Source organism: Artibeus jamaicensis, unplaced genomic scaffold (assembly GCF_021234435.1).
Source record: "Artibeus jamaicensis isolate MK-2021 breed Jamaican fruit bat unplaced genomic scaffold, CSHL_Jam_final contig_685, whole genome shotgun sequence".
Taxonomy (NCBI): domain Eukaryota; kingdom Metazoa; phylum Chordata; class Mammalia; order Chiroptera; family Phyllostomidae; genus Artibeus; species Artibeus jamaicensis.
Genome location: NW_026521924.1, coordinates 30914479 through 30929507, shown reverse-complemented (window position 1 = coordinate 30929507; position 15029 = coordinate 30914479). Strand labels below are relative to the sequence as shown.

The following is a 15029-nucleotide window of genomic DNA, read 5'->3' as shown; positions in this document are numbered from 1 at the left end:
TCTGCAATCTGCAGAAGTTGGACTACAGTGGAATAGGGGATAACAGAATAAAACAGGATGAGACAAAGCCCAAGGAAAGTGGTTTAATAAAATAAAGTCGATGGAATAACACCATGAGGATTTCCAGACTTAATAGAAATCCTCTCTGTGAACCCGTGGAGTGTTTTGGGCCAACTGAGTATCTGGGTGAAATGGGAAACTCCACTGCAGGAAGTGCTGCTGCTGCTAATTAAGGAATGTGGAACCCTTCCTTCTGAGTCAGCTGGGCGGTATGTGGAACTCTGTGCTGCTTACATGATGATTGCATGAAACTTGATAAAGAAAACCAGAGTATCTGGCTACTTAACATTTAGGAGGCAAGTCGTGGTGTGTGTGTGTGTGTGTTTAAATGGTTCCTAATCTTTAAAATGGCTCCCTGCAGCTGGCCCTTTTTTTTTTTTTTTATCAGCTGATTATATTTACAGCATCATCTCCTGGGATGGCTTGGTGCTCTCCCATAGACAGGATATGGACCATTTACGAGTTCACGTTTTCGGGTACACCGCCTTATCACGGCGTTCTGAGGCTTCACTACTATTACACAGCAATAAAAACATCTCTGGGGGACTGTCGAGTCTTAGTTCTAATTTCTCTTTGGAAAGAATCAATGTTTTTTTTTTTTTTTTAATTTCAAATGTAATGCAGGCATATTATAGAAAATAATTCAAGGAAAACAGGAGGTAGGAAAAGGTGGTGTAGCTCTCATGATCAAAAACCTAGTTTAAAAAATTTTATATGTGGCCACCAGTCATATATGGTTATTTAAAAATATATATATATATAAATTTTGAAATGTACATGAAGCAGAGAGAATAATAAAATGAACTGTTTATCTCCATACCCAGTTTTTCAGTTTCAAGGTGCTAGGCTTGTTTGCTTCAGTTCTTCCCTTTTTAAATTTGCTAACGCATTACAAATTGCAAGGTATCATGTCATTCTCCTCCTAGACGCTTCAGTATATGTCTCTAAAATATACATATACATTTTTTCTAATAACTCACAATACCATTAGCACAGCTAATGAATTAACAATGAGTCCTCCATATCACATAAGACATTGTCCATTCTAAAATTTCCCTGATAAGAAAAGCAATTTAAAATTTTTATGTATACCTATAGCCTCTCTTCTTGTTTACTAATATGAAAATTTATAGTTTGTTAAAAATATGATTTTGCATTTTGATTCTTTTTCAGTTTGCTATTATAACTATTTCCCCATGGCATGTTTTCCAAAACTTCATAGTTTGAAATGGCTGAGTGCAAGGGGGCTGGGGGGTGGGTAGCCAGGTGATTAATCATTCCTCTGTTTGTCTGTTTCTACATCTACCTCTAGAGAGCTTTTGTGTGTTTTTCTTCCTCTCATAGTAAACTTGTTGCCATGAATATCTTTGTTCATAACACCTTCTCCTAGATTAGGGCTATTTCCTTAGGACTCATTCCAGGATTCTTATTGCTGCGCCCAAATGCATGAACATGGCAAGGCCCTTGACTTGTCTCCCTGAGTTGTTTACAAAAGGACTGTACCAATTTACACTTCCACTTACAAAGGATGAGAGGAGCCTCTCTCCTAAAGTGTTTAAGGGCTGTGCTTTTCAGAGCTCTTATAAAATCATTGGCTAGGGCTGGCTTATGTTTGTTTTATAGTCATAGCCATCTCCAAATAAATAAATACACATTTCTATAGCTCTGAAAACGTGGCATGCGCAGACTGCCAAACAACCACTAACTAACTTTGATTAGAAGAGAAACCGGTCTATTTGAAAATGTGGTAATGAGATAGTTTCCACCCCCCGGGAAGCCCAGTCCTGGAGGGGGAGGGGAGCCTGCGTTGCTTCTAGTCTCTCTTCCCATCCTGAAGAAGGTAGAAATGAGCAGGTCAGCGCGTTCTCTTCGTTTACTTTCCGATTTTTTTTAAAAAGCGGGGTATGTTATTTGTTTCCATGTGGCCGAGTTGAGGATGCAGAAATACGGGTTGAAAGCTAGCAGCAAACTTCTGGTGGCAGGCGTTTCCTGTAAACGCAGCCCCACCGTAGTGGGTAACAGAGGATTAAGGCAGAGAGCCATTTTAGCTTCGCCTCCAAATTCTACTTTGTTTCCTTGGGGACACGTTGTTCTTATTTGTTGCCTTCAAATAAAATCGCCTCAGAAACTGTTTATTTCGGTGCATACCTTTCTTATGTGCTGTAAAGAATATAGCATATCAGTTACAAATCCTTGTAGAAAATGCAGTTGTATTGGTTTGGAGAAATTTATGTGACAGATTTTTTTTTTTTTTTAAAGGCAGGGAGAAAAAAAAACTATCTCATTACTGTTTAGGGCGGAGGGAAAAAAAGGAGGAACTTGATAAGAAACTATTTAGCAAGATGGTCTTTAAAAGCCCAACATGTGAATCTTTATGAATCTTTATTTTCTTTCTTATTTTTTTTTTTAAGTTAAGATGGTCCTATTATCTTCCTTTACTCTTCACTGTTTTCACCCCACTCAGAAACAGTGGAGTCGTTCCTCAAAGCAAGTGGGGACAAAACACGATCTCTTAAAATATTTTTAAGGGGACACACAGGCTTGGTATTTGTAAAAAAAAAAAAATCAACAAAATGTGTTAACCACATTTTAAAAAAAGTTGTGAAAGCAGCCAGAGGGACCTAGCAAGGTGAGGGCTGTTTTGGAATAGGAGGATATCCAGGGAGAATAATGGCTAATGTCATTTTGGCTGTCATTTATTGAGTGATCACTATGGGCTGGGCAGTTTAAGATTTCATCACAGTTTTCTTATTTAATGCTCAAAAGTGCCCTATGTGCTGGGCGACGGTGTTCTCCCCATTTTACAGGTGAGGCCCAGAGTCACTGGGCTGAGGCATTGGGTCACTGGGCTGACGTCTCCCAGCCGCCGAGCTGTAGAGTCAGCATTTGGGTTCGGACAGCCTCGGAAGGTTGTGCTTGACTTAGTTCTGCTTTCTGGGAAAAATTGCTCGTGTTGGGAGCTGCTGGGCAAAAAAAAAGCCCATCTGCTGCCACTAGAGCAGTGAGGTAGGGTCGCTTTGAGTCACCTATCGAAATTTAGGGCAGCTGTCTATGCGCTTGGGTCCAGACTCCTAATTTCTTGGCCACCTTACGTACGTTAGGGGCGTGGCTCTGACTTTAATCTCTTCTCCAGGATTTTCCCCAAATCCCAGTATCCTCTTGGAGGGCGTGGCCGGAGGAGGCACACTATATAAACCGGAGACCAGAGCGCATTCGTTCCAGTCTTCCTTGGCGCCACTCGCGTTTACCTCCTTCCGCGGTCGCTCAGGTCTTCCTTGGAGAAGCTACCCAAGGGACACCGAAGGGCAAGCCGTCGCCCAGCTTCCTGAGTGGCACTCAGATCCAGGTATGTGGCAGGTTTTCTCCACACTTGGTCTAGTTCGCTGATTTTCAAATTCCCGTGCCTTTCGTCTTAGCGAAGATGGAGAGTTAGGTTCTGGAGCGGACAAATCTCAGTCTAAGTCCCGTTGTTTCCCTTGCTTGTTGCAAACATACTCGCTTCTCTTTCCCAGTCCAGGAGTAACTACCCTGGCTGGGCCCTGGGGTGGTTAAGAGTAGACCTGGCTGAGCCAGCCTGAGAGCTTCTGCGCCGGGGGCAATGGTGGTTGGTTACAGTGAGAGCGTGTCTGGACTGCTTTGCTATGTCCCAAATTCTCCTTGAGCATTTTACAAGTGAGGACTTATTTATCCCATCCAAATGCACCTGTCAGTGAATACTCTTACCTCCATCTGTAACATGGGGAAACAGAGGCAAAGGGAGATGAAGTCAAGGGACAGGCAGGATGTCTGGAAGCTCGGCGTCTTGGTTGAAGCCAGAAAGCCGGATCTAAGAGCTCAATAGTCGTAACCCCGCTCAGGCATCGCTTTCTAATGTGGGCGATGGTTTGGACTCTGCCTGGATATCCAAAATGGTGCGGGTAATGTACTTGGCTTATAAAGAAGTACTTAGTCAATGATTGCTATTCTTCTTCTCAATTCTCCGAAGGCCAAGGTCAACCACTTAGTCCAAACAAAATGGCGTGAGTCAGCATGGGCTGTTAGATCAGGCTAGAATTTCCACTCTATTCTTGTTGTGGAACCTCCAGGAAGGTACTAAAAAAGTTCAAGTCAGAAGGCGAGTCAACCTCTAATGGGTACAGTTTCCTCATCTGCCCAGTGAATTAAACAAATCCAGGTCATTAGGAGAACTAAATAACACCATGATTGGATCAATTGCACATGAAGAATGCCACATAGGCATAGGAGGGGCTCAAAAATTGTGTCCTTTCCCCCTTTTCTTATCCTTCTCTCGTCTTACTCTTACCGTTGTTGTAAAAGTGACCTGAAAACACGAACACACTGACATACCTAAATGCTTTCAGCCGGGCGGCCATCTGCATTATCTCTTCAGGCGTCTCCAGTGCTTATCAGTCTGTTTGATAAGCCTCTTAATATTCAAGCCAGGTCCATTATTCCTCTGCTCATACCATTCTGTGACTCTCCCAGGTTCATTCAGAGTAAAATCTGATTTTTCCCTTTGTTTTTTATCATTTTCATTGACTTTATTGGTGTGACATTGGTCAATGATTATATAGGTTTCATGTGTACAATTCTATAATGTATCACCTGTATGTTGTAATGTGTGTTCACTACCCCAAGGTCAGTCTCCTTCATCACCATTTATCCTGTTTACCCTGTTCTACACCCCCCGTTTAAAATTAAAATTTGGTCTTTATAGTGACCAAGGGCCCCATCTTAATTTTTAAAAAATTTTTAAATTTTTTAAAAGTATTTTATTAATTTATTTTTAGAGATAGAAGAAAGCAGGGAGAAAGGGAGAGAAACTTCATTGTGTGGTTGCCTGTCATGTGACCTCCACGGGGACCTGGCCTGCAACCCAGACATGTGCCCTGACTGGGAATGGATCTGGCGACTTCCTGGTTCGCAGCCCGCGCTCAATCCACTGAGCCACACCAGCCAGGGCGCCATCTTACTTTTTTTGAGTGAGATGTTTTATTTATCTGTAAAAGGTTTTATTTATTTAGTTTTAGCTAGGGAAAGGGAGGGAGAAAGAGAGGGAGAGAAACGTCAGTGTGTGGTTGCCTCTCACACGCCCCCATGTGGGGACCTGGCCCCCCACTCAGGCCTGTGTCCCGACCTAGAATCCAACCGTCAACCCTTTCGGTTGTGGGCGGGCACTCAATCCACTGAGCTCCACAAGCCAGGGCGGATAAATTAATTTTCTTTTTAATTTATCGATTATAGAGAGAAAGAGGGAGGGAGAGGAAGAGAGAGGGGTGGATCTGTATTTCCACCTGTCCGCGCATTCCCTGGTTGGTCCTTGTATGTGTCAGGACCGAGGTGGCACCTCCGACCTTGGCTATGGGGACAACGCTCTAACCTACTGAGCTACCCCGCCAGTGTCTCTGTCTTAATTTTCTTGCCCCTCTTTTAGCCTAGAATGCTCTCCCCCCACAACCCCGCAGGGCTCCCACTGTCGTCTCCTTCCGATCTCTACTTCATCTGTGAAGTCGACCTGGCCTGGCCTATTTACCATCACTCCCCGCTGTCACCCCCTGGCCCCTTCGCCGCGTCCCCTTTATTTTTTTCCACAGTAGTTACCACTTAATACACTAAGTGTATTAAAGTTACCACTTTGTACACTAAGTAAATAGTATTTTATTTAATCCACTACGTTAAGTCCGGGAGGATAGGCATTTTGTCAGGTTTGCTTTCCTGCGGCGCCCCCAGCCCCCAGCGCGCAGTGGCCCTTAGGAACCACCGGTTGAGGGGCGAGCCGGGGCCCGAGCGCATCCGGGGAGCACGCGGGGTCGGTCCGGCGGGCGGCCGTCCAGCCGCACTTCCTGTGTGTGGCGGCCGTAGCGCTCGGCGGGGAGGAAGCAGGCGCCCCCTTGGCGGGGGCCTGTACCCGCGCCGCCGTCGCCTCCGCCGCACGCGGCCCGGGCGAGGCCCAGCCCGGCCAAGGTCATAAAGGAGGCGCCGAACAAAGGGTGACTATGAGCGAGACCGCGGTGGCCTGGGCAGTGGCCCTGAGGGTGGGATGGGTGCGGAGTGATCTCGGCAGACGCGTGGCGCGAGGCGTAGGGCCGTTTGGCGCCGTCGGGGCCGCAGGCAATGGTTTCTCCAGTGTTTGTCAGAAGGTAGAAATCGCGAAAATGGGATTCACCGTCTTTTTGTTCCCCAGGGCGTTGAGGAGTTTGGGATTCTGTGCTGATTTTTACTTTATTCCCGTCCCAGCAGTAGCCCTGCGGGCCGCCAGGCTGGTTAGGTCCCATTCTCTGCGTGGGGTTCTGTGTTAATGGGCAACTAAGTTTTACTTGTTTGTTTTTAGAGAAGCGAAGGGAGGGGGAGAAGACAGACTGATTGGTTGCCTTTCATAGGCTCCGGGACAGGGGACAGAACCCACAGGCCAGGCGTGTGCCCCGACCCAGAATCGAAACTCAACCTGTCGCTTTGTCCAGGAGGCCCCAACCAAGTGAGCACACCTGTCAGTGCCATAGGCAACCAAGTTTTAATTACACGGGTGAAACACGAATATGCATTACATGCAAGAAGATCAAAATATTTAGCCACCACCTGACGGTCCTGGGTCCTTGTCCACATTTGAACACGAACCACTATTGGTATAGGTCTTCCCAACATCTACGTATGTCCATATTCCTTCTTTCATTCTTTCTTAGTTATTTGCTTATTTAGATAGAATCGACATTTATTAATTTCAGGTGCACAACATAATCATTTGATGTTTGTGTGTACTATGAAGTGATACATACCCGTACATATTTATAATCTATGGGTATATAAACACAGATGTATATTGCATGCATAGTAAATGTTATTACATACATAGTAATAAACATGCATACTATGTACTATAGTATTACATGTATTACATGCATACCGATGTTATACACATATACATATTTTCTTTTAGAAAATGATAGTGTAGTGTGTTTTTAAACAAAAGTGGCATACCTTTTTGCAGCTTGAATTTTTTTTTTTAACTGATGTGTTGGTGATTTAACCATGTGAGTACATGCGGCCTAGTTCATTCTTCCCACCTGCGGCCCATATTCTTAAATTTGCATATACCATAGCTCGTGTGTCCAGTTTCCTTCTGATGGACATGTAGGTCGTTTCTAATTTTTTGCTGTTATAAACAGTGCTGCAGTGAACATCCTTGTGGATCTATTACTCTAGGGCAGGTATTATAACTATCTCTTACTTACGCTTTCGTTTGTTTAGTGCCTATTTTTCCTATTAAAATATAGGCTCCACAAGAGCAAAAATACAGTTTGTTTTGTACCTCATTCTTTAATTACTGCCTTGGCCAAGTGCCTGAGACAAAGGAGTTGTCAGTAAATACTTGTAGAATGAGTGCAAGGTTGGCTGGGGCCAGGACCTGGCTTTGCAAGCCTAGAGAGGGACTGATGACTTATTTTGGTGCAGTGGGTAACTTTGCACAGGGCTGTAGCAGACGTTTATTAGTGGCTTTAGGAAAGAGTGTTCTGGGCTAGGAAGCATATAGGTTCCGGAGGCTTGGTGATGGGATCTTTGTATAGATCAAAAGGAAGCAAACAAGGAACATGAGGGAAAGGAAGGGTGCATTTGTGAACAATTGGGTTGATAGGACCTGGAAGGTTCACTAATTGATTAGCTCTGAGGAGCAATGGAAAGTCCCGCATGGAGGGTGGAGACCTAGTCTAGGAGGACACTTTCATTTGGTAAACATTTATTGCCTCCCAGCTCTATGCAAAAGGCGAGAATTTGCACAGCCTTTCTCCCTTACCCTCAAAGGAGAGTTGCAGTCTTGTTGGGTACTGGATGAGTACACAGGTACACCAAGAATGCAGGGGACTGCTTGAGGCTGGAGGGGATTAGCCCTGGGGCCACCTAATGATCTGCTGTTCCAGGAATGGGGGAGGGGAGGGAGTTTAGACTGAGGCTGCTTGGCGGTGCCCTAGAGCCACACAGAGCAGACTGGCGAACCCTCAGGGTAGGGTGTCCAGAAGAGCCCATCGGTGTAGATGTTTAGAAGTTAAGGAAATTTAGGTTGGTGACAGAGCTGAGGTCTGACCTCAGGTTCACATGGCCTTGTTAGCTTTTTGACTCTAGGCAGGTTACTTCACCATCCTGAGCCTCAGTTTCCTCTTTTTTTAAAAAAAGGCGGTAACAGCATACCGGGTGAAGATTGGTGAGATTACAGTGAGTCCAGAGATAGGGGTTCTTCCATCAGTGTCACCTCAGGTTCGGTGGTCCTGCCCTGGACACAAGGACTGCTGTGTCCTGCTGGCCATGCCCTCTGTGCAGCCAGGACGAGGTCACGGAGGAGATAATCTGTTGAGGAAGAAACACTTGAGTGTAGTAGTTCTTTCAGTTTTATTTCCATTTCCTTTCAGTGGCCTCCTGGTGCTCTTGGGGGGAAATGCTAAGTGGCCGGCCAGCTCCCGCCAGCTGCACTCAGAAACCGTGTCTCTATCTGGAGAGACGTTGGGAGTTTTAGGCAGGGCCCTGGTCTGATCAGATTTGACTTTGGAAAAGATCAATGTGGCTTTTGAAGAGATCAGTGTGACAGATATGTGTTTTCTGCTGGAATGGTAGCTCATGTTCCTTCCTGCTGTATCCCTGGCCTGTGTGAAACTGCCAGGCGGTCACAGAGCAGGTATGCACTCTGTTGGTTGAATACATACTTTACCTCTCAGCCTTTAAAGCAAGACTAAAAATAGCCATTGGATTGTGTTAGGAGGAAGATGTAATGAGATAATGGGTATTATCTCAAGCCTGGCACATGTAACCATTTACTGGTTTTTAATCCAATATGAGCATCTACTATGCACTAGGCATGGTTCAGGTCCTGAAGGATACATACGGGAAGGGGGTGTGGGGGTGAGGCTTGGCTCGTGTCTGCACAGGAGGAAAGCTGTGTGTTGAACGATGTAGGGAGGAGGGGCGGGGGTAAGAGGAGCTGAGGTTGGAGACCCAGGCAGGGGAATGGGTTGTGAGGGAGGCCCTGTGTCTTGGGAATAAGGCCAAGGCCGTAGAGGCAGGTGCTGGATTTAGACTCTTAGCTCTACTGCTCACGACCAGTGGGCTTTGGGAGAGTCACTTAATCCCTCTGTGGCCAGGCTTGTCTATAAAAATGGAAAAAAACATAGGCCCTCACTCAGAGGGTCGCTGGGAGTTAGATTAAATGAGTTAGAGTACAAAGTTCACACTGAGAACATAATACATGCTAGTGCTTACTGGCTAGCCTTTTGGCACACTGGCCTGCTTTTGGCACAGAATTGTTTGGAAATACATCAGTTCTCCATCGCAAGGCAGAGAAATGTAGAAAGCGCACTCCAGGGTGTGGGTTTGGACAAATCCCTGCTGTTGATGGAGTTAGCAGTTCGATTCAGACCAAGAAATAAAGAAATAAGATTCCTAACCAACCAATTGTACAAAGACCTTACTAGGCCATTTTTGTCACCTGAAAGGGAGAGCCAGAAGGAAAAGGGGAAGAGTAAAGTCAAAGACGCTCCACATTCTTCCTAGTGACCTGTGGAACCCCTTGGGTTCCAGCGCCAGTGTCATCGGAATCGGGAGAGCTGAGCTGGGCTGCCAAATAGTACATTTAAGCTGAGCCCTGCACAGCCCTTTGCGGACTTGATACTTGGTACAGCTGACCAGCGATCAACACAGAAGTTAAGGGTGCTCCCTCACCCTTGTGCAGTCAGAAATCCAAGTATAAGTTTGGACTCCTCCCAGATTTAACTACTGATAGCTTATTGTTGTCTGGGAGCCTTAGCAATAACACATATTTTGTATATTGTACGTATTATATACTGTATTCTTACAATCAAGTAACTAGATAAGTGTTATTGAGCAAAGGAAAATAATTTCAAACATTGTCCCAATTGGAAACAAATGTGTAAGTGGACCTGCGCAATGCAAACACAGAGCCATCCTCAAAACCAGCCTGGTGTGCAACATGGCTGCCCCTGTGGTTCAGCACGGGGCGACCTGAGCACGGAAGGAGGCAGGCGAGTAGAGGTTATGGCCTCTTATTTATAGGTGAGGAAACTGATTTGGAGACCCAAATTTCAATTCCCTTCCTGCTGGAACTCACTCGGCCAAGTTCTGGGTGTCATTCATTCGTTTTGAACACATTGACGGATCTCCGACTCCGGCAGACATCAGGGGATCACGGCAGAGAACGAGACACAGTGTCACCTATTTTTATGGGGCTTAGAGGCTAACGGGAGGACAAGCAGCAACAAACAATGACTGTGGTGTAATGTGCAGTGAGTGTGACTGTGGTGCCGGGCCCCAGCTGCCTGCAGGGGTGCGTGATCCAGTGTCAGTGGCTGACCCGTCGCTCTGCCCGCTTGCCCTTCATCAGTGTTCAATTCCCATGGAGCCTCGTACAGTTCCATAGTGTCGAGCATCTGAGAGTGCTGGAGAGCTGTTGGGGAAGGTCTGAGAGCGAGGTCTCGGGTTCATGACCGGTAGTCTGAATGGGGATGAATGGGGATGGAGTAGGCAGTTGGAAATATGTTTTGGGAGTCGATGAGAAAGGTCTGTGTGAGAACTGTATCAATTTAGGAGCCTTAACAGGTCTTTCGAAGCATCGAATTGGATGAAATCACCTAGGGAATAAATAAGAAACAGAGAAGGTGCCAGCGCAGCATTGGACCCTGGGCGCTTGAAAGGCTGGAGGTCAGGGAGAGGAGAAAGGACCAGCCAGGGGGACTAGAGCAGCCCGTGAGGGCTGGGGGAGGCCTGCAGATTTCCAAATCAAGGGGAAAAGCATTTCAAGGAGGGGGAAGAGAGAGACTCTATAAGGTACCGCAGATGAAGCAAGTAAAGTGAGGGTGGAACTACTCAGACTTCTGCCCCGGCCGTGAGCTCAGTTGGTTAGAATGTGGTCCCTACAGTAACTAACGCAGAATAGCCATCCTGTGTGAGTGAATAAAGTCATACCTTTTTTCTGTCAGACTGGCAAAATATATGTATTTTTCAGTATGACACAGATTTTTTTTGGGGGGGGGGTGGAATCCGGGTACACACCTTGCAGAATTTTAGTAACTACTTTATGTGTGCCATGAGTTAAAAAGTTTGAAAATTGCTGCTCTGGAAAACAGAATAAGGCCAAAGGAGCAAGGACTTCATTCCTTTGGCTAACCTAAGCACCACCTAGGCACCCATTCCTAGGCACCACCTGTCTCTGGTGCCTAGAATAGCGCCAGACCCCCCCAAAATGAGCTTACATCTTTGCTGCAGTGTGTCTCATGTAATTCTCTAGCGTTTATACAAGTATTTATTATTTATGCCAGTAATAGAGTTATATATTTTTTCTGGTTTTATCGAGATACAACTGACATGGCACCATATCAGTTCAAGGTGTGGATGCCATGATTTAATGTATGTGTGTTGCCAAATAACTGCCACAGTATGTTTAGTTCACATCCATCATCTCGTAGTTAGACTTTCTCCTCTTGTGATGAGAACTTTTAAGTAGTTATTTTTTTTCTTCCATCACTTCCTGTTCCACCTCCTCTTCATCATTATCCCATTTTATGGATGAGGAAACGGAAATCCAGAGAGATTAGATAATCTAGAATTTGTCTTTGCAGAGGTGGAGGTGTGGAGTCTCTGAGCCCAGAGTGGTTGGAGAGGAGACATTCTGATGCCTTGAGAGGCTCCCTCTCAGGACCAACAGAAGCGGTTTCCTAAATGAATGGAAAGGGAGCCCGAGGCGGGAGGGATCCACAGGTCCAAAGGCTCTGGGTCAGGGAGGCTCAGACCCCTAACTGAAGGGATAGCTGGGACTGCAGGCTGGAGAGGTGTCCAGCAGGGGCTGGATCTGCTGGGCTGGTGGGCGAGCTCTGGAGTCCCTTCTCTTTTCTGGGGGCGGAGGGGAGCCTGGCTGGGCCGGGCCTGGCGGCTGGGACGTGGTCGGATTTATACTGTGAAAGATCTGGGCTGTGGGGTGGAGAATGTCCTGTGGCAAACCTAGAAAAGAAGCTTTGGCGAAATCTCACATTCAGGTATTTGGAGGATAGAGTGAGCTTGTGGTGCTGTGAAGCAGAGATGCTGTGGACGAAGTTGGAATATATTTAGAAATGACAGGGTTTGCTGATGGAGTCAAGGTGTGTGGAGAAGGAGCTGAAATATAGTTTGGCCTCTATGTTTTAGCCTGAGTAAGTGGGTGGATGGGAGAGGGCTCCATTTATTGAGATGAGGGTGAGAGTTGGGTTTCAAGAACTGCTACTTATCCCGGCTCCCCCTTGTCCCAAGGCTCCCCTTTGGGGTATCAGATGAGCCAAAACTTTAAAGAGGTGCTTCCCAAAGTTATGTGGCATTAAATTTTTAAAGAAAGTTTACATTTGCATGTCAAGTGAGGTCAACCTCGGAAAAAACATCTAGAATATTAGAGGGAGACAAAAGTTGTGTTTGCAGAGGGAGGGGGCACTGGTCCACTTTTCAACGGGAGGAACACAGTTGAAATAAGCAATGCCCTCCCCCCCCACCTTATCAAGTCAATCTAGTCAAATCCTGATGGAATCTAGACCTCTATTTAAATTGAGCCTTGTTCTTGGCCCCTCCCTTTTTGGTTTACTGGTAAAATCCCACAATCACTTCTCTTCCAGGTGGACTGGCAAACTCGGAGAGGAAAGGACAGGCTTCTGGTTCCAGACACCGCCTCCACTTCCAAAAGGTAATTCCGGCTGTTTATGCTTGTCATCTAGTGCTATGATGTTGTACAGAGGGTTTAATATTTTGAGATGACTTGAGTGAAATCAAGGGACCTCACAGGAAAGAGGGAAGTGTGGTGTTTGCTGTGGTTGGTGATCCTACTTAATTTAGTGCACTCAGTCGTGTTAAAAGGCTGCCCCGGTTTTCTTCTCAAATGTCCTTTGTAGTTTGCAGAAGCTGGCAGGTTTGGCTAACTTTCTCATTCTCTTTTCCTGCTAACTCTTCGTTGCAGTTTTTCAGGTTTTCCTGCTCTGAACACTAAATTCTTTTTAAGTCCAGTATCTGTGTTGGCTGCATTTCAGCTCCAGGGTTTTACACACAGTTTCCAAACTGTTTTTCTGTAATAGTTCCACAGTAAAATAAATACTTGCGAAATAAGAAGATCATACTGCATTCTGTACTTCTAATTGAGGCTAAGTCCCAAAAGATGATTCCAATAAGTGTTAAATATAGCAAATCAGAAAGGGTTCTGTTTTGTTTTGTTTTGTTATTAGAGCTGGAGAGAAATTTGAAAAAAAGGCTCATATCACCAGGATTAAAGCAGAGATAATGGGGCGATTTTTTAAAGCATATACTCAGAAATACCTTAAGGAGTGCGGTTCTGTTTAGGTAACTGTGAAAAATAAAGTGTAGCTGATGTTTGTGGCATTAAAAAAAGGGGAAGAGGGGCTTTTTTCTGCCGCTCGCCAGAGTAGTGTGTGCAGAACATCAGCTCACACTGGAAGGGACGTTGCTGGCTCCATTCTCTGTGGTGCCCGCTTCTCCGCAGCACCTGACTCCTTAGGAATTAGTCTAGCTGGGGGTGCTGGCAAAACAGGATTACTTGTGGGCGGAGCTAAGTATGTGTCGACGGACGTTCGATTTTCAATTTTCATTTCCTACAATACCAATGTGAATTCTTTGCGTTTATTACGAAACCACATGTTCCTAGTGTTCTGTTACTTTTGGAGTTTCCATTTTTAATTGTTTCAACTCTACATGCTTTCCAAATACACCTTAAGTATGAGTCTCCCCATTCGAAAGGGAGATTGTGGCTCACAGAAGCCCTCAACAGTGAATTCAGATCACTCCGTGTCCATTTAAAAACACAGTATGTGTTTGCAACCCGGCACTCAGTCACTGGCAGTCTTTTGCAACCATTTCCCAGTTTTTTGTTGGCACCCTTCCAGGAAAAGGTTCTTTGTAATTTCTTGCTCAAATGTAAGGATCACATATAAAATTCGTAGCAGATAGATCAGTTCAGACAGTCATCTTTTAATTTTGAAAGCTACAACATAACAAGGTTTTTCTTGGGGGGGGAGGAGAGAAACAGTAGCTGACAACCATATGATGTTATAATGCTAACAAAGTGGTAGCTTTTTGCAGGCATAGAGAAAAAAGCACAACACTTTTTGCTCTGAAAATAATTCAGTAACAACAGGGTCTGAGAGCCAAGAGCCCTATTGTTCTTAGTGAAACGATTATTTGTCAAAACATTTGATTGTTTCCCTATGCCTGCTGAAAAGTTTGGACTTTTCTTTTTTGCTCCATTTTAATAGTAAGATTTTAAATGACCAGTGCTATTCTGTTTACAGCATTCAGGGTTTCAGAGTTCAAAGGTTATCCATTAACATGTAGAGTGAGACGTTAAGACACAACCTGGTCCCCCTAGTTCATAGTTCCTTTGTTTGGAGCCGTGCTGGAAGTCGTTTGTTTTGATAAGTTCAGTGAAGCTTCTTGTTTAGGAAGAGTCTGTGTCTGGACTGTGTTTTAAGATGTGACTGTAAGGCTCTGAGAAGTATTTTAAAGAAAGGTATTCATCTTCCCTGAGAGAAGGAATTCTAGTCATAGAAGTAATCGGTATCAGTGTGCTTGAATGAAAAAAAAAAAAAAAAGAGTTCTGGCCTAAGAATCTACTTCTGGCGCTGCTAATTAATTAAGTGTGAGTAAGTAATTGGTTCACTTCCTTTTTAGAAAAGACTAACCAGACCATATGTGGGGCTAGTAGTTATATATAAAACGACAGCAAAACATCACACTTGGCAAATTCTTCCCCTTTGCTGAGAAGCTGCCTCTCAGATTCCATTTCCTATTTATTACGGGTTGCATTGCTCACCAGCCGAGCACTTCTGTCGTATTTATTATTTTTCATTTTGGTCCTGATTTATTAAGTATATACTTTAAGTGCCTTTCTCGATTTGTTTTACTTTTCCGTTTTGGATACACCAAAGGCCAAAAGAAAAAGAAACACC

The 15029-nt window shown here is 45.0% G+C and overlaps 1 protein-coding gene across 1 annotated transcript in view; it reads left to right on the top strand.

Moving 5' to 3' along the window:
* The first annotated feature begins 1861 nt into the window (after positions 1 to 1861).
* ZNF217 (zinc finger protein 217) overlaps positions 1862 to 15029 on the top strand; it is a 37866-nt gene continuing 24698 nt past the window's right edge. The window contains exons 1-3 of the mRNA XM_053671257.1: positions 1862 to 1914; positions 3194 to 3406; positions 12693 to 12760. The gene's annotated coding sequence lies outside the window, so the exon portion shown is untranslated. The remainder of the gene's footprint in view (positions 1915 to 3193; positions 3407 to 12692; positions 12761 to 15029) is intronic.